We start from the raw sequence: 20,151 nt of genomic DNA, 5'->3' as shown, positions 1-20,151 counted from the left end.
CATATATATGTTAGATAGATTAATTAGACAGTAGTTAGGTAGTAGGTAGATGATATTTATATATTACTCAGTGTGTTTATAAATTGGTAAAATTTGCACTGACATCCCAATATATACTTAGGATATAAGTAACAATAAACATTAAATATAGGACAAAATCCAAATATATATTTAATATGTCTATAAATGCTCACTATCAGGATTAATTGAATAATTGTAGATTAAAAGTAGGTAATGTATCTTTTACCTTTCAACTTTTTAAAGGATTAAAACAAATGATAACAAAATAAGAGAATTCAGAGACAGGACGTTTTCAAATACTACTGGTGAGATTGAAAATTAGCCTACCTTTTCCGAGAGCAATTTGCTAATATTAGTAGAGTAACCCTTAACGTTATTAATTTTATCCCATTTCTACCTCATTTTATGAATTTTATCCTGACAATTTATTCTAAGGAAACTGGTAGAGTTGGACATTGATATATATGTAAAAATGTGCAAAACGTTGTTACTTCAAGTGATAAAAACTTTAAAATGATGATTTTTGAAATACTGGCTTTATCAGCCAAATATGGGCAGAACAGCAGTTATATCTAGAATCAGTTGGCTAACATGAATGAGATGTTACAGTTAGTATTTAGGGACATTATAATATGACTTTTTGATGTTATTGCCACGAAGGTGTAAAATAAGACATTTAAGATATTTATTAATCCTGCTTTGACCTTCTACAAACATTATCACACCAAGATGTTCATGCCTGGGAGTCAAAAACTTAGTGGATTTGGGAAAGCAAAGCAGTGTGCATACATGAATAATAGGGGTCAGGAGAGTGACCAGAGCAGAATTTAGGTAGACAGCCAGGAGCCAGAAAGATACACATCACACAAAAATCAGAGGGAAATAGATGCGAAGAACATACAGGGCATTGACAGGAAATGAGAAATAGGTGAAGTCAAGAAGAAGACAAAGCTCTTCGACCCACAAATGAGGAAATGCATCACAACTGAGGCAATTTTCTATCACAGTCTTCCTGAACTTTAAGCTTCTTGAAAGCAAGGGCCATGTTTTATTCCAACGCTTAGTAGAATGGCTGGAAATAATAGGTGTTCAAAAGTAAAACTGAAGTAAGAGACTTTTTACCCTTTAACCCTGAGACAGTCTATTCTGGAGGCTTTCAGCCACTTACTATAAAAAATAATTTCCAAGCCAAAATAAGTGGTAATTACATAGTTATATTTTGTTTGAGGGAAGAGTAGGAAGAAACATTTTGCATAGGAAGGTAGATAGTTTGGACTGAAAAGAAGCATTCAAGTGAATATTTTTGTGCTGTGACTTCATTTGCATGATATCTTTCTTATTGCACTTGGGGTATCCTATTGTGTGCATTTGTTTATATGTTCATCTTCCCTACTACACAGTGTGAGCATCAGAGCTTGGAACATTTGCTCATCTTTAAATTCTCAGCTCAAGGCTGTGTTGATACCTCCCATTGTTTTTAAATTTATCTGAATGTGTTTCTCTTTTGGACAGCCACTCTTTTCCTTCTCAGCCCCATGCTGTATGCTGAGTTAACTTTACCTTTGACTCAAAGTATGAACCTGTGCCTCAGGCCTGAACAACATGATCATTTCAGAAATGGACTTAACGACCTAAAGTTAGAGCTGGCCATTAAAAATAAATCTTGAGATGATTGCTCAAATTCTTAGATGAGAAGCATTCTTTTATTTTGAACTCTAAACTTAAGAATGATTTAAGCTATATTTGTTCAACATACCAAAATCCCATCTGAGAAGGGCATGAACAGAGAAAGGACTAAAATGGAAAGATAAAGGGGAGGCAGGGAGAGAGAGAAATGCTTGATGGTACTGAGCCTGAAATCTACACTTAGTTACATGAGCAATACGTTTCTTTTTTATACCTTAGTTAGTTTGAATTAGGGATCTCTTGCCTATAACTGAGTGAATCTTCAAAAGTTCACTACTAGAAACTAACAACAGCTATAAAGATATTATTGGGAAATTTGGGAACATTTCAATGGAAACTCTATGTTAGGTGATGGTATAATTAAATAAATACTCATTTCTTTGGGTATCATAATCATTGTGGTGCTGTATAAAACAATGACTTTAGGAAATACACCCTGAATTCTTAGGGATAAGGCATCATAAAATATGAAATTTTATTTTTAAATGATGAGCAAAATAGATTATATATTTATACAGAGAAACAGACATGGCAAAATATTAACAATTAGTAAATGCAGGTGAGGGATATATGTGTGTTCATTGTACTCTATTAACTTTCAGTAGGTTTGAAATTTCTTGAAATAAAATCTGGGGGAAAACCCACAATGCAATAATTGTGAGTAGTGTGATTGCTTTATAATAGGTGTTCAGCAAGACCCACTCCTTTTCAACTTTTGCAAAATGTTATAAGCTTCTTTATTCAGTAAAAGTAACCACATCTTATCTAAGTCAACACAATAATAACTTTTTTTTTAATGTGCTATCTGCACATAGATCTGTGTAATAGCTTCTATATTTGGGAAGTAAAAGAGAGTTATATAAATGAGAAAACAGAAAGAATTAAATCATCAGGTCAGACTCATATGAATCAGATATCCTACTCTGTACCACACTTCACGAATTATAACTACCAGACACATGGGAAAGAAAGGAAGTTTGGAGACCATCAGTACTCTTCAGTGGGTCTTTTATTGCCACCATAGGAGAATCTGTTCAGATAAATATATTAAGATTCTAAGGATTATACATGGCTGGATTACACAAATCAAATGGAGTTGTTTAACCTCTGAAACTTCTTCATTTTATACTTAGATAGTTACATAGTTTGTGCATCATAGATCATGTATGACTTTTTTAACATATAACATAGTTTGATTTTTTATAGCAACTCTGTCCTCTAAATCTTCATATTCTATATTTGTTTACTTTAAGCAATCCTAGAGTAACTAGGTACATCCTGAGGAAATACTTTCATAGGTAAAGAGTCTCTGATAGTAAATGTCATTAGTGTGTTTTCCAAGTAGTCTTCTGTTAGCGTGTTTACAAAGAGGTCTGACCAGACTACTTTCCTTCTTTCTTTCCCTCACATTGAGAAAATGGATTGTAGAGTTGTTGCTGGTCATGTTTTCTCCATGATCTTCTCTTCTCCTTCTCCAAGTCTTCCATACCAAGTACCCATATGGATCAGTCTACTCAGATCCTTGTTTTTGAGTTTGAATAAAAAACTAGGCCAAGGAAGCTAGATATTCCGTAGGACTAGGGGAAAAAAAAAAAAAAAAGAAGGTAATCAACTGTGGGCTATTGAGAAGATAGGTGGGAAAAGTGAAGGACAGGGTAACAGAGGTATGCTAAGGACAGAGGCACATTCATTGTAATATGGTTGACCATGCTTGCATGTGAAATACATCATGATTTTATATATAAATATAAAAATGATACCTACATATGCAGTGCATACACATGCCCACAATTAAACAAAAGTTAGTACTTATGTTGATTTATTTATGGATTAATGTTTTATGTTTACAAATCACAAAAACATTTACCTCTTGGGAAACCTGGGTGGCTCAGTTGGTTAAACATCTACCTTTGGCTCAGGATATGATCCCAGGGCCCTGGGATCAAGCCCTACATCAGGCTCCCTGCTCAGTAATGAGTCTGTTTCTCCTTCTACCTGCTCTGGTTGTTACTCCCCTTGCTTGTGCTTACTTTCTCTGACAAATAAATAAAATCGTCAAAAAAAAAAAAAATTGCCTCTCACTGAAATGTCAATTTTGGGATTGCATTTTTTCCTACATTTACTATAATATTTTGTTTATATCTCAGTGGTGGAGTTTCAGTTTTATTGAATTTAATCAGTTTATTTGTTACTATCAAATTAAATCAATATGAATATACATATACACATCTATATACAAATATATATAGATATGTATACTATGAATCACTTCAGTATCTACATGTAGAAAAAAATGACCATTTGGCAAGGCATATTAAAGACATATTTTCCCAAAGTAATACTATATGTGTATTTGTGGATGCATTTATACACATGTATAACTTTATAATGCAGAGTTTAAACTCTTTGCTAACTTAAATTATACCCATTAACTCATATCCAAATACTGCATGATTTATGTGACTTTTGACTACTTTGCTCTTGAAAATGGATAATTTGATGGTGTCTTTCATTCAGAAATTATTACATGTATCTTGTATCTGTATTTGATTAAAAATAGAAATGTAGTTGAATGATCCGTGGAATGTCCTTATAGTGACTACACAAGAACACTGTTTACTTTGTCCCATTCTGAAAATGAAATCTCAAGTGGGGTCCAAGGAGTCTTTGGATAGCTCTGAGACCTGTGCGCAGTTCTCTGACTAGCATTGGAGAAGAAGAAAGCCATGGACATCTCTTTACCCGACACGTGGCTTCATTGTAGGATCACTAGCAGCTAGGCAGAAGGCCTGAGAGAACTGCCCTTGCAAATCCCCACTCCATGTTGCCCTGGTTTGGAGAGGATTTCTCTCTAATATGGCAAGGTGTAGAGCTTGGCCGGGAGTTGAACTTGCGCACACGCAGTCCTGATGGGGACTTGCAATTCTAGAGAGAATACAGGGTATTTAGACTGGTCTCTGGAGAGGACATCAGTTCATGTAGATACTTTAGCAGCAGGTGCAGAAGGGTAAGAAGTATGCACCCAAAGATAAGAAGACATGAGCTACACTTCATCAAAAACAAGCCCAAACGAACACACTCCGCAATTCCTAGGAACTAAAGTCAGCCCAAGGAAAAAAGGCACACAAAGCAGAAAGGATTGTGAAGTGACTGTTTACCATTAAAAGTTTAAGTTATATATTCTGAATTGCCTGCAACAATACTCGTTTGGAGTGAGGAAGTGCACAAAATTGATGGGAATGTTCTATCCACCATTTGGAGAGTTGAAGACTGAGTTAGGGATAAGATTTGAGCAATAAAATGATACTTCTTTCGTTGTGTACTTGAGTCTAATGGACTCCTGTGAATTTTATCTCCCCTGAATGTACATATTTCTACATTTTTGTTGTTGAAAGCACAAATAGGTTGTACATTGTAATGGTACATTGAGCAGCCAGGATTCATGGATATAACCCATAAACATCTTTATTTTTCTCTTCTGTAGTCTTTTAAAAATGTGTTTTGTAATAAAGTTCTTCCTTTAGCCCTGGTTAAAAACTCAGGCAGTCCCCTGTTTTTTGGCTTACCAGTGTAATAAAAGGTCTCATAGTTGCATTAAGAAGCAACACATGTTTTATTCAGATCTATACACTTCTATACACTTCTAGTTGGTAATCAAAACTCACACCTGAATGAAAATGAGATCTCTCCTGTAGCTTGTGGGACATGCCCCTTGCTAGCCTCTTTGAGGAGGAAAGAATGGTGTTCCTCCCCTGTGCTTTCACAACTCCTCATCCATGTAACTGAAGCTTATGGCCAGAGCAGAGATGAAGCAGCTGAGGGAGAAGGTGAGTTAAGGGTGACAGGTGAGTTGTCACCTTATACTGTCACAAACCAGCTTTACAGTTCCAGGGCCTGCCAGATGTCTGAAACATACTCTGATTGATGAGAGCTGTACACTGGAGTTTTACATACTCTAGAAGTATATGCTATTTCCTAGAGCAGCATTTCTTCTCAGCTTGCCTGCCAAATCAACCAGCTACTCCATTTATCTTGTTCCCTCTCTTTCTAGATTTCCCAGGCAGAGTGCAGTCAAGTCTGTTGGATCCCTTTTCCCAGCAGAGATAGAACAAGCTCTTCCCTTCTCTTCATTGAGTGAAGTCCTACCTATCCTACTTTGTACCACTGGACGGTAGGTCCTCACAACGCAGCCTTTTCCAAAGAAATACTGGAAGAACGGCTTCTCTCTCTCTCTCTTTATTTGTTGTTGTTGTTGAACATTCTTTTTCTTTTCCTTTTCCTTTTTTTTTTCCTTTTCCTTCACCCACCATGTGGATGAGGGTCAGCAATCAATTTTGGGCTAGCCTTCATCTTCAAGAAAACTAGGCTAGTCAATATTGATAGTTTTATATTTAATATTAATTGTATTTATACCTACCTCATCCAAAACTGAGGTGGAATCAGTTCAGTATTTATGTGCTGAGTCTCTATCAATTATTCTATCTGTCTATCATCATCTATCTGTTCTATTATAGTTTATGTTGATAGTTCAAATGAATTCACTTCTATTCAAAAGGGAACTTCTCATTGGCAATGTCCATACTTAAGAATTCAGAAAAGGGCCTATTTCTTCACTTACAAAATGATGAAAATTTGCTTCACTATCTTCAGGTTCCTTTGTCCCTTGTTTCTACCTGATCCTCCTTGGAGCAAACAAATAGGTATAGAAACTGTGTTCTAGGAGTAAAATTGTATCTTTCATAATATGGCAAAGCATGCAAATAAGTTTCGGTAATGAGTGTGCATAAGCCACACTGGGTTTTCTTCAATTTTTATATTGTATATACCAGCTCACTGTAAGCACCAAGTTACAGATACCCTAGTACATGAAAAGCAATTTATGTGTGAATGTGAGCAGTTGAGAATTAAAAGGATGAGAAGGGGCTTAGGATGCAAAGTGAGAATTAAAATAAATAATAAAAACAAAAACAAGAAGACTGCAGGAGAGTTACAGCTTCCAGATTTGAGATAAAATCTCAAAATTATATATTGCAACAAGGAATTACAAATGTACATAATTTGCTTTCTGATACCAAGTAAAGGAAGTAAATAAAAAACAGAAGGAAAGTGAAAAACAAGTCTCACAAAATTGAATAACATTAAGATGAACAAGCTTCCCTGGTGTTTCAAAAGCGAAGATGGTTCATATCCCTGAATAGCATGCGTCGCTTGGACATAAAACAGGAACACAATTGTTTCATCTGCTCCTCTTATTGAATTGTGTGCTTGTGTGTGCTGGAGGAGTTTTTAAAATAAACTGTTTTCCACCTACTTATTTCAAATTATAAGCACCCAAATAAAAAGTTCTAGAACTTTAACCTTTAAAAAATAACAAAACAGACATTTTTATTTCCTCATTTGTCTTATAAACATGAATATAATTTTAAGGGCATTTTTAAAAAATGCATTTGTCCTTTTAATGTTTCCTTGAAATCCTCAATTTTGAAAATGATTTAATCCATTTTGGGTTCGTATCTCAACTTATCTTTGACTATTAATGTCAAACACAGTGATTTCATGGGTTTTTTTTGCTGCTTAGACCCACACAGCTTTATCCTGCTTAGTGTTTGGCCCTTTATATTTATTAAAGGTATATTCTTTTTTATTTTCTGTTTTTAGTGCTAGCCTTGTTACCTTATGTTACTGTAGAGTGAATACCACAGTCAACTACAGCCCTTAGCTAATGATCCATTGTCTCTTCGAGGCAAGATTAGAAACACAGAGATGCTCATGCTGGGTGAGTGAGAACTGGAAGCCTAACACATTATGAAATGAAATAAAGGGAAAAATCCAATTAGATACTCTTAGTAGGGGTCAAAAGAAGTAAGGGCTTTCATTGGCTCTAACTTATTCACAGTGTCAATGTACCATAGAAGAAAAGCATAACACATTGTAGAGAGGCAGATATTTATGAGAGAGAGAGACACCGAACAATTGCTACAAGTTGTTACTGAACAAAATGTAAATCATGGACAGTGGCTTAATTTCAAGTCAGTCTTTACTCTTTGGTCCAACTCTCTCTGTATTGCTCAACATAATAATTTTAGTATCAGAAATGCTCAATAACAATAACAATCTCTGCAGGTTTTGCCAGCATGTTCTGTTGGCAAAGATTCACAGATCCTTAACATGTAGTGTGGAGTTTCTAGAATTAATTTGATGAAGTAAGAAATCAAAAGCACAATAGAATCTTTTCAGGGGGTTCAAGCTGAATAGTTGATGTTGAACACTTTTTGTATTACTGAATAGTTGTATTTTCTCCTCATTACACATTTATAATCTTATTCACAACCCTATCTCGGGCCATGGTATAATTATTCTTTACAACTTTAATTATACTGAACATAACACTGCATAATGTTGACATGGGGTCTTTAATTTTAAGTCTTTGACTTACGCACACTGCTTGCAGACTTGTTAATATAAATTTCAACCCCCACACCACCCATTATTTTAGTAGATGTGATAATTTAAAACAACAGTATGGAGAATGTTGGGTGACAATTTTTTATTATTTTATGTGGCATCTCTCATTTTCTTTGTTTTTAAAGTTCAACTCACTTTACAGAAGTCTTTTAACAGCTTTTTAGAATTATAATTTAAATACTTTAAATTTCTTCTTTTGCTTTTTTCCTATTGATCTCACCCTTTGCAATAAAAGATCTAATTAAATTCTGATGTATGTCTCTTGCATATACCTCCCAGAGTATTATCAATCATACCATATGTCTTATCACAGTTTTGTAGCTCTAAAAAGCATGTTGCATGTGGGCTTATGTGTCACAAGTAGTGTTTCTATATAAAGTCATCTGATACTTTACCAAAATGTATTTGATTTCTAATATTAGAAACCTTAAAAATCCAAAAGGTAGGAAAACAACTATGAAATAAAAGAGTGACCAGAGGAAAAGACTGAAGACAGGAGAGGCAATGTCGCAGGAGGCGGGTAGACTGAGATGCTAAAGTAAAGATAGAGGGTAAAGAAGTGCATAACAGGTCCCAGGGGAGGAAGGACAGATGCAACCATGGATTAATTTAAGAGCTTATGCTTGTTGGAAGAGGAGCACTGGATGGTTCATCTTGTATGTCAAATTGACTACATCAAAAGTGCCCAGAATTTTGGTCAAATATTATTCTGAGCGTTGCTGTGAGGATATTTCTGGATGAAATTAATATTTGAGTTAATAGATTGACCAAAGCAATCTATTACAATAGATTGACCAAGCAATGTAGGTGAGTCTCATCCAGACCAACAGAGATTTGAATAGAACAAAATGTGGAGAAAATGAGAATTTGTTTTTCTGTCTCACTCTTTTAGAGCTCTTTTCTCCTACTTGGGTTTGAACTGATACCATCAGCTCTTTTGCCTCTCAGGCCTTTGGACTTGAACTGGAACTATACCACAGGCTCTCTGGGTTATACGGCCCATTTCATTATTTTATATATCTACTCTTCCTAAGCAACCACTTTGAAGAATCAAAATGCTGGATGATGCTCTCATATATTTTTGGAAAACTAATGAATGTAATGGGGTTGGCTGTTGCTCCTAATGTCTCTGAGAAAAATGTTAAAGAAAAGAATGAGCTCAGTGATTTGAATATCCAGCTCAAGCACAGGTACCTGATCTGAAATCTTCAATATGTGCCCTGAAGGAGACCCATATCTCTTGTAACTAAAGGGCTGAGATTGCTAAAAGTCAAATGCAGAATCTGACCCTGCAACTGGTTGAATGACAATGCAAGTTGAACTCCCATCCTCTCAAGTTATCTACTATTTAAGTGAGGACATAAAGAAGGAAAGGGATCCAGTAAATTTGGATGGGCATGTATGGGAACACCCTGATGAAGTTAGTTACGTTGAGCTTTTAAATTCTGTTGAGTATTCTTTTCCAGTGGAAGAGTCAACCCCACCCCAAGTGGAAGTGACTTCCCTGTCTCCATCTAGGGTGATTCATAGGGCATTACCTGAGGAAACTGTAATGATTTCCCCTGAGGCAGTTGCCAAGTAAGACAATGTTGACTAGGCTCAGGACCCACTTCCACCACCTCTTTTTGTTTCTAGACTTATAACTTGATTCAGTTCCAGCAGGCCTCTCACAGTGAGGAACAAAGTGTGAACCATGAGGAGATGTATTACACTACAAACTAATTACTTGAGTTTTCTAATTTATACAAGCAGAAATCCAGGGAACACTGTGGGAATGGATACTAAAGGTGTAGGATAATGATGGAGGAAACATAAATTGGATCAGGTTGAATTTATTGATGTTAGCTCATTTAGCAGAGATTCTACATTTAATGTCGTAGTTCAGCAGTTAGGAAGGGTTCACATAGTTTATTTAGATGGTTGACTGAAATATAGACTAAAAGGTGGCTCACAGTGAGCCTACTGGTATTGCCAACCTGCCCTGGTTTGATAGAGGAAGCGATTCAAAGGCCTAGGAATACTGGGATGTTCGACTGGATTTGTCATTTGTGACCTACTCATGCACACTAGGGAGACATGAAAGACATAGGTTTTATCAATACCATGAGAAATAAATTTGTGAGAGGAGCACCTGGAAGAGCATCCTTGAAGAGCTCTGTGATCACTCTTCTCTGTAGGTAAGACAGACGTTACAATGGGAGCTATGGTTACTGAATTGGGAGATCTAAATGCAATGAGAATAATTGGATTCTGTGATGGTAGAGGCCATGTGGTAGCATTCAACCACCAGAGACAAGGTTGGTTTGGGCAGAAGAATAAAAGTAGCAACCAGAATGATCTGACTGTAAGACTTAATGTTGGCTAGCTGATCACGGTGTTCCTAAAATTGAAATGATTAGGAAGGCTGCTAGATTCTTACTTGAACTGCATAGTCTATCAAACTCTTATCTGATCTGTATAAGCAGAAAAATTTTAGGTCAAGTGAACAAAAGTCCAAACTGAATCATAAGAACAATCACAGTCCCACAGACAATTCCCAGACTTGGGTCAGTTTACACACCCAGAACCCCTTGAATGAATGGTGGCTCCCCCAAAGTTATACTGTTAGTTTTTCTCCCAGCCTTCTCCAAAGGAATATATGGTCTAGATAACTGTTATCTAGAGCAACTGTTTATTGGGTGAAAGAAAATCATCAGACCCTTTAGGGATTACTGGACACGGGCTTTGAACTGACACAAATTTCAGAAGACCTCTGTGACTGGGGCATACCAGTCAGAGTAGAAGCTTCTGGAGGTCAGATGAGCAATGGAGTTTTAGTGCAAATCTATCTCATAGTGGTCACAATGGGTCCCTGAAACCTGCTTTGGCTATTTCTTCAGTTCCAGAATGCATAATTGGAATAAGTTACTAAATAGCTGCAGGATCTCCACATTAGTTTTTTGGCCTGTAGAATAAGGGTTATTATGGTACGAAAAGCTAACTAGAAACTGTTAGAACTTCCTTTATTTAGGGAAATGGTAAACCAAAAGGAATACCATATTTTCGATAAGATTACAGAGTTTATGCTATCATTAAGGACTTAAAGGATGCAGGTGTGGTGGTTCTCACCACATCCCCATTCAACATGCTTATTTGGCTTGTGCAACAGATAGATGTATCTTAGAAAATGACAGTGGACTATCATAGACTTAACTAAATGATGACTCCAATTCCAGGTGCTTTAGCATATGTGGATTCATTGCTTTCCAACAAATGAACATATCCCCAGATACCTGGTATGGAGTTGTTGAGATGAAAAGATTTTCTTTCTGTATCCATGCCAATAAGGACAACCAGAAGCATTTTGCTTTCATTCAACAAGGCCAACAATGCATCTTCAAGAAGATATCTCACTGGTCCATTACATTGATGATGTTATGTTGATTGTTTGTAAGAGGCCATGAAAAGCAACTTCTCTAGATTTACTGGTCAGACATTTAGGTGCTGGAAGGTGGGAAATAAATCCAACAAAAACTGAAGGTCTTCCTACTTCACTGAAACTCTAGGGTTATACTGATGTGTGTCATGTTGAAATATCCCTTCTAAGGTGAAGGGTAAGTTGTTGCATATAACTTGACTACAAAGAAAGAAAGAGGCACATTACCTAATGGTCTTCTTCGGATTTTGGAGATGGAAAACATATTCCTTATTTGGGTATGTTACTCTGTGCTATTTCCTGAGAGACCCCAAAAGCTGCTTATTTAGAGTGTAACCAGAATTGAGGAAGGACCTGTAACTGGACCAGGCTGCTGTGCAGCCAGCTCTACAGCTTGTCTATATGATCAGTAGCTCCTATGGCAATTAAGGTGCCAGTGGCAGATAAGGATGCTCTTTGAAGCCTTCAGTGGCCACTAAAGACAAATCACAGTGCAGGCTTTTAGAATTTTAGAGCAAGGCCCTGCTATCTTCTATGAATGCCTACTCTGCTTTTGAGAAATAGCTCTTGACTTTCTACTGTACCTTAGTAGAGATTGAACCATGGACTATAAAGTTACTGTGTAACCTGAGCTGTTCAGCATGAACTGGGTTTTATCTGATTCACCATGCCATACAATTGAGCATGTATAGCTGCATTCCAACATCAAATGGAATTGGTATATACATGCCTGGGACCCAGCAGGTCTTGAAGACATAGGAAGTTACAAGAAGATGTGACCCAGAAGCTCATGATCCTCCCTCCAGCTATACTGCTCCCCACCCCAGCCTACACCCATGACTTCATGGGATTTTCCTTATGATCAATTGATGGAGAAAGAGAAAAATTGGCCTGATTTATAGATGGCTTTGCTCAATATACACATATAGCGCTGTAGCCCTATAGCCTCTTTCAAGGACATCCTCAAAGGACAATGTGAAGAAAATTCTACAGAGGAAACAGAACTTTGGGCCATGCACCAACTAGCAGGAGAAATGGCTAGATATTTGTTTATACACCACTTTGTAGGTTGTGGCCAATGACAGGATGGTCAGGGATTTGGATAGAAAAATGATAGGAAAATTTGTGACAAGAAAATTTGGGGAACAGATATGTGAATTAGATTCCTCTGAAAAGGCAAAAATGTGAAGACATTTGTGTTCCATATGATTGCTCACCAAAGGGTGAGGGCCGCAGATGATGAATTTACTAACCAAGCCTGTAGAATGACTGATTCTGTGGATACCATTTAGCCTCTTTCCTCAGCAACACTTCTCAAGCCCTAGTGGGCTCATGTTCCTGAATTCACTGATCCTACCCACTCATTCTTCACCATCATGAAGCAGTTGGTTTGATAGCATAGTGAAATGGCATTTTGAAGATTCAACTATGGCATCAGCTAGGTGGCAACACATTGCAAGACCAAGGGCATCATTCTCCAAAAGAGTTTTATGTGTTCTGAATCAACATCCAAAATTTGGTGTTGTTTCTCCCATAGCAAGGATTCATGGGTCTAGGAATCAAAGGGTAGAAATGGGAATGGCACCACTGTTACTCCTAGAAAAACACCAGTGAAGTTTGTGCTTCCTGTTCCAGCAACTTTATACTCTGCTGGCCTAGAAATTTTATTTCCAAAGAAAAGAGTGTTTCCACCAGGAGATGTAACACTGATTCCATTGAACTGGAAGGTAAGACTGACCCCCAGACATTCTGGTCTCCTAATGCTTCTGAATCAGCAGGAAAGAAGGGGGGTTGCAGTACTGGCTGGGGTGAGTGATTCTGACTACCAAAGGGAAACTGGATTACTACTCTACAGTGGAGAAAAAGAAGAGAATGTCTGGAATCCAGGTTATCCGTTAGGACATCTGTATTACCGTGCCTTATAATTAGGCTCAATTGAAAATTACAATAACTCAGTCTAGACAGACTGCTAATGACCTAGACCCTTTAGGTTTGAAGTTTGGGTCACTCTGTCGGTTTAAGAATCATGACCAGCTGAGTTACTCCCTGAGGACACAGGGGATCTAGAATGAGTAGTGGAAAAAGGTAGTTAAAATAACTACTTTGACTATGCAGCCAGTTACAGAAGTGAAGAATATAATTATATATATTCTGAGTATTATTATATACTCTTAATATATATATTTACATATATTAAGCAATTATTTTTGTTTTCCTCCCTTTCTTATCCTCTTACCATGTAACATAAGATGTATTGACTTATTATCATTACATGTAAGTATTGTTAATTTTACATCATAAAATTTAAGTTATGGGATATGCAGGAGTGACTCAAAGACTTTGTCTCCTTTTCTGGGGAAATTAGTGCATTTTTGTTTGTACATGGGATAGTTGTGTCATGTTAGGTAGAATTATAACTCTGTTATTGTCTTTATCTTGAGATGAAGTATGGTTTAAGAAAATGTGTATGAGTACGAAGTTGACAAAGGGTGGACTTAGGATGATTGATTTTATGTGTCAGCATGACTGGGCCACAAGCTACACACACATTTGGTTAAACATTATTCTGGGTGTGTCTGTGAGGGTCTTTATGGATGAGATTAACATCTGAATCAGTAGACTGAATAAAGCTGAACTACCCGATGTTAAGTGGGCCTCATCCAATAAAATGGAAGCCTAAAACCACAAAAGATGAGGTAAGAGAGATTCACTCTTTCTGCAGGGCTGTTTTTAAACAGAAATAGTACTCTCCTGCACTTGGATTGAAATACATGCCATTAGTCCTGCTGGTTCTCAGGCCTTTGATTCCAGACTCGAATTATGCTACCAACTTGTCTGGGTCTCCAGCTTTCACACAGCAGATTGCGGGACTTTTCAGCCTCCATCTTTCTATCTATCCCTGTTTTGTATAGCCCTATACATATATGCTGCTGGTTCATTTTCTCTAGAGAACCCCGACTGACTAATACAAACCCTTATTTTCTGTAGGACGGGAGGGGAAAGGAAGAATAAATTCAGGTAGTGATTCATTAGTTGTTAGTGAGCTGGAAGAACTCTTGAGTCAGAGTGTAGTTTGTTGAGAAGGAAACAGAAAGTAGTGAGGTTCAGAACCTGAGGTGGCAGACAGGGACAGAGAGAGCAAGACTGATCAGTTATAAGAAAAGTGGTTAATAAATATTAATATTTGGGTTGAGTTTAAAAACTGCGATTTGGGGGCTCCTGGGTGGCTCAGTGGGTTAAAGCCTCTGCCTTCAGCATAAATCATGATCTCAGGGTCCTGGAATCGAGCCCCATATTGGGCTCTCAGCTCGGCAGGGAGCCTGCTTCCCCCACTCTCTCTCTGCTTGCCTTCCTGCCTACTTGTGACCTCTCCCTCTGTCAAATAAATAAAATCTTAAACAAACAAAAACAAAAAAACCTATGGTTTCAAGTCATGCAATGTTTATATTTTCATTGAGCAGTATGTAATAGTTTAATTTTAGAAATGGAAAATAAATTGTCAGTTGAGTAGATGTAAAGTTCTATATTTTTTAGGAGGCATCTTCGGAGGAAACAAGATGACAACAAAATTGAAAGTTCTAGAAAGAAGGTGCTTAAGAGGACCATGGCTGTTAGACCTACAATTGAATGAAATGGTGCCAAGGATGATGCTAGGCCAGAAGGAAACAAGACAATAAAAGAAGTTAAACTCTCAATAAGGTAAAAATCAAATATGAGAGAATGAAGAATGAAAAACAAAAAAAAGAAATATGAATACAAGATCAAAAATTTAGGCATTAGATTATAAATGTGTAGAAGTTTGACAGATGTTCTTGATGCCAAGTTCCGGATGTGCCTATCAGAGGGAATTGCTGATGCAGAACTTCAGTAAAGATCATTGAAGATGGGGCACCTGGGTGGCTCAGTGGGTTAAGCCGCTGCCTTCGGCTCAGGTCATGATCTCAGGGTCCTGGGATCGAGCCCCACATCAGGCTCTCTGCTCTGTGGGGAGCCTGCTTTCCCCCTCTCTCTCTGCCTGCCTCTCTGCCTACTTGTGATCTCTGTCAAAGAAATAAATAAAATCTTTAAAAAAATCATTGAAGATGCAAAATAATTCCTTCAAAGTGTAAAGGAAATTTATTGGCCAAGCTAAACAAAGCCAAAAGGTTTGGTGGGCAATGAAACAACAGGAATACTGATTCAGATTTGAAAGTTCTTTGTGAGGAAAAGGACTGTGGTAAAGAGCTGAGCACAGCAAGCAAATGATGAGAAGTAAAAAAAAAAAAAATCAGGTTTCATTTAAAAATTTTTTATTTATTATTACCATTTTTATTTTCAAAGTTGCAGGTCACTTTACATTCTCTGAATGATTTTGAACCAATTTTTCCTCTTCATTGTGTATTTTTATTCTATATTCCCTTTGTCCACTGAAAATGAACTTAGAAAGTTGGAACACTACAAACTTGGTCATGATAAAAAAAAAACCTCATAAAATCAACATCAACATCAACATCACTGCTAAGAGTCATGAGCGTTTTCATCCCATGGGTTGGAATGACTGTATTTTACCATTAGAGCTTAGTAACTTCTATTTATGTTTTATTTCTTTTAATCTTGGAAAAAATTATTTTTATGGCGATATTTATGTTCAATGATCTATTTTCATTTATTTCTTCTGCTTAATTAGTAAAGCTACAAAATAACTCTTTCAATTTAGATTGGTCCTATTGCATATGACTTACTGAAAGAGATAAATGTGTCACAGAGAAATTTGACTTGTATTGACATTAGGAAAAGACGAGCACCAGGAGGTACTTTAAACACATTAGCTGTGGCTGAATTGTATTACTTCCGCACTTACACAAATAAACACTTTCTTACTGCTTGGCTGACTGGGTTATCGCTTTTGTGTCTTTTGCCCAAAATAGGGACATGTAAACTGATAAATTTTTTATTATGTCTCCTTTAAAACAGGCTTTAATTTGGCTTTGGTAAATGGGAAAAAACAACAACAACAACAACAGAAAAAAAAAACAAAAACAAAGAACCTTCACTTACACTAGCTGAATTGGGAATGCCTTTTGAGAGCAATTTTTTTCACTATGTTTTACTGCATTTGTTTATTGTTTCTTTGTATTTGGTGTGTGTGTGTGTGTGTGTGTGTGTGTGTGTGTGTGTGTGACTGAGTCTTCCCTTTGTGAAGCTTAGTAGAGAGACATGGCATAGACCTTGATGATAACTATAATGGTCAAGCCAATTATACTTTAATTTGGAGTAGCTAAAATTGTCATTTAGACAACTTATATTCATCCCAAAGAATTGCTTTGGTAGTTTTTCAGATGGGGTTAGATCTTCAGAAAATATAGCCCTATTTTCTCAAAGTAACCACATTCTTGAAAATAACAGACGATACTGTCAAAGTTTAGGTCTCAAATCGTTAGATAAGAATATCCATGTAGAGGGTGCCTGGGTGGCTCAGTTGGTTAAGCAACTACCTTTGACTCAGGTCATGATCCTGGAGTACTAGGATCAAGTGCTGTGTTGGGCTTCCAACTCCATGGGGAGTCTGCTTCTCCCTCTGACCTTTTCCTCTCTCACGCTCTCTCTCACTGTCTCTCTCTCAAATAAATAAATAAAATCTTTAAAAAAAAAAAATGAATATCCATGTATATTTTTCAATTAATTAATTAACATCGTGATAAACATTCATCAGGGAATATCGGGTTAAATTGTTAATTACTTTGTGTGCTTTTATTGCTTATATTAATAAAATGGAAAAGTATTAAACATATTTAAAAAGCTATGATATGTCAAGAGCTTTATATACTCTAACTTATTACTTATATTGTCATGTAAATTAAGGATCATGAGCCACATTTTACAGACAGATAAACTGATGATCAAGAAGTTTAGATGACAGGGTTAAAGTTCAAGAAATCTTTCTTTCTAGAGATCAGTGAGTTTAAATGAACATTTCCACTACATCGTGATACCTTCTGGTATTTGGAGTATGTCTAATTTGCAGGATTGTAGGAATGGCAGGAAGCCAATTTAGAAGCTCAACTACTACCCAATAAAGCATGTGAAATCAGCTTTCTGGTGTGCGCATTTCACAATTAACCAAATTCAGTATATCATCTTGTGCTGCTGTCACTGAGGGTTATCTTAAGGTACACAGTCTCATTGTTCAACTCACAAGTGTCTTGAGATTAAATATGTATCTCGTCTTCTAGTGATGTTCTGAATCATTAAAAGAGATCAGTCATAGGTGAGTCCCAATTATTTTTTTTTAATCCATTAGTGTAATAATGAGCATCCCTGTTAGAGAGAAAATAGAGTGGCCAAGATGAATGACCACTTGTCTCTTCAAAACATTACATTAGAATGTAAAATTAAACCAGGATTAAAATTCCCTTTAAAAATGTAGGAATGAGTTTTTCCACAAATTTCAAGTATCTTTTTCTCAATATTCTTTATGGATATTTTCAAACATACCAAGAAGTTAAGAAGTTTACAGTGAAACTTCAGGTACCCAGGACAAAAATTCTCCCTCTACCATATCGTCAGGCTTGTTCTAGCACAGAAATTTCCTTTATCTGTTCTTCTCTCTCTCTCCATGATCCATCTCCTTTCTTGATGAATTTTAATGAAAATTGGAGATGTTAGCACACTCCCTCCTGAATCTTTCATTATGCATATGATTAGCAAGCGTTTGCTATTCTATTTTCTGTACAATAAAACTGACAAAACTTAAACTCTAATGTAGAGGATAGAATGTCACTATTTCCCCTGCATGATTGCCCACGACCATACCTAGGAAGTTCCTCCCTCCCATCCATGCTATAAAACCACTGTTTGATTTTTCTCCCATATATTATTTGTTTGTTCTAAAGCTTCCTAAGTGGAATCAAGCTAGCATGTTTTCTTAAGCAAGGCTTCTTTCACACAGATAATATCTTTTTCTTTACTTTCATGAGCATAGCATTTGGTTTTTTCTTCTTACCCTTACTCCTAAGAAAATGTTACTTTTATTGCCCTAAATTATTCAGATCGGGTTCTCCTCTCTGTGGATAAACTGACAGTATTTACCTTAATTTCGAGCAGTGCAGAGATGTTGCTGTTGGCTTCTGCAATTCTGAAAGTTCCTCACTGTAATCTTCTTTCATTTTTTTCATAATCCTTTTATCTCTCTCTTTCTCTTTTTTTTTTAAGATTTTATTTATTTATTTGAGAGAGAATGAGAGTGAGAGAATGTGAGAGTTGAGAGGTCAGAGGGAGAGCAGACTGCCTGTGAGTAGAGAGCCCAATGTGGGACTCCATCCTAGGACTCCAGTATCATGACCTGAGCCGAAGGCCGTTGCTTAACGAACTGAGCCACCCAGGCGCCCCATTTTTTTCATAATCCTAACCATCATTTTTCTTCCCTCATTTCTAGTCATTGGTGCTACAATGATATGAATTGGTTTTGCTTTTCCCCCCATCCTTTTTTCCCCCACTTGCCCAGCCTCTCTCTTGAAAGCTCTGATAATCCTTCTTCAGGATTCCTTAACCTCTTCAGACTCTAAAAGAAAGCATGCATAACATGTTTTTCAGGTGTTTGCAATCTTTAGATAAGCTATATACCCAACTTTTGTAGCAACATGGACGGGACTGGAAGAGATTATGCTGAGTGAAATAAGTCAAGCAGAGAGAGTCAATTATCATATGGTTTCACTTATTTGTGGAGCATAACAAATAGCATGGAGGACATGGGGACTTAGAGTGGAGAAGGGAGTTGGGGGAAATTGGAAGGGGAGGTGAACCATGAGAGACTATGGACTCTGAAAAACAATCTGAGGGTTTTGAAGGGACGGGGGGTGGGAGGTTGGGGTACCAGGTGGTGGGTATTATAGAGGGCACGGATTGCATGGAGCACGGGGTGTGGTGCAAAAATAATGAATACTGTTATGCTGGAAATAAAAAAAACAAAACAAAAAAAAAAAAAAGAAAGCATGCATAACAGTGAAGATAAATTCTTTGAAATGACATTTGTTAAATTTGGAAATTTAGAAAAAAACTTTTTCTGATAATTCTGGTACTTTCTAATAGATGCTAAAAAAAAAAAAAAAAAAAAAAAAAAGTTAACAATGTTTATTTCCAGTGCAGTTCCGTCATAGATGCTGCTGGGATCCACTCAGACCCCCTATGCTATGCATGTTCACATAACACTCAGCAGCTGGTGGGATGGACTGTGGAGAGTGACAGCTACACTCAGCCCAGGAGGGTTTCCCAGGACCAGTGAGCACAGCCTGACCTGGAAACTTCTGGAAGGTTACAGCTTCTCTAGCGGCTGCATGCCAGCCAATGACATGACAGGAAAAGGGATCGTATCTCTTACAGCAAGAAACTTAAATAACTTTAAGTTGCCAGCCATTCTTGCAACAGCATCAAGTGAAGGCTAGACTTCGACTGAAACCACATTTTGTTTAATATCTCCTCTGTCCTATTCTGCTTCCTGCACTTTCCTCCAGGACTCCCAAAGGGCATACCCACCTTGCTCACTTTTAAATGAATCTCATTCAAAGTCTTTATTTCCCAGGGGAACC

This window comes from Mustela erminea, chromosome 15, assembly GCF_009829155.1.
Source record: "Mustela erminea isolate mMusErm1 chromosome 15, mMusErm1.Pri, whole genome shotgun sequence".
Lineage (NCBI taxonomy): Eukaryota > Metazoa > Chordata > Mammalia > Carnivora > Mustelidae > Mustela > Mustela erminea.
Note: the sequence above shows the minus strand (reverse complement) of the source record.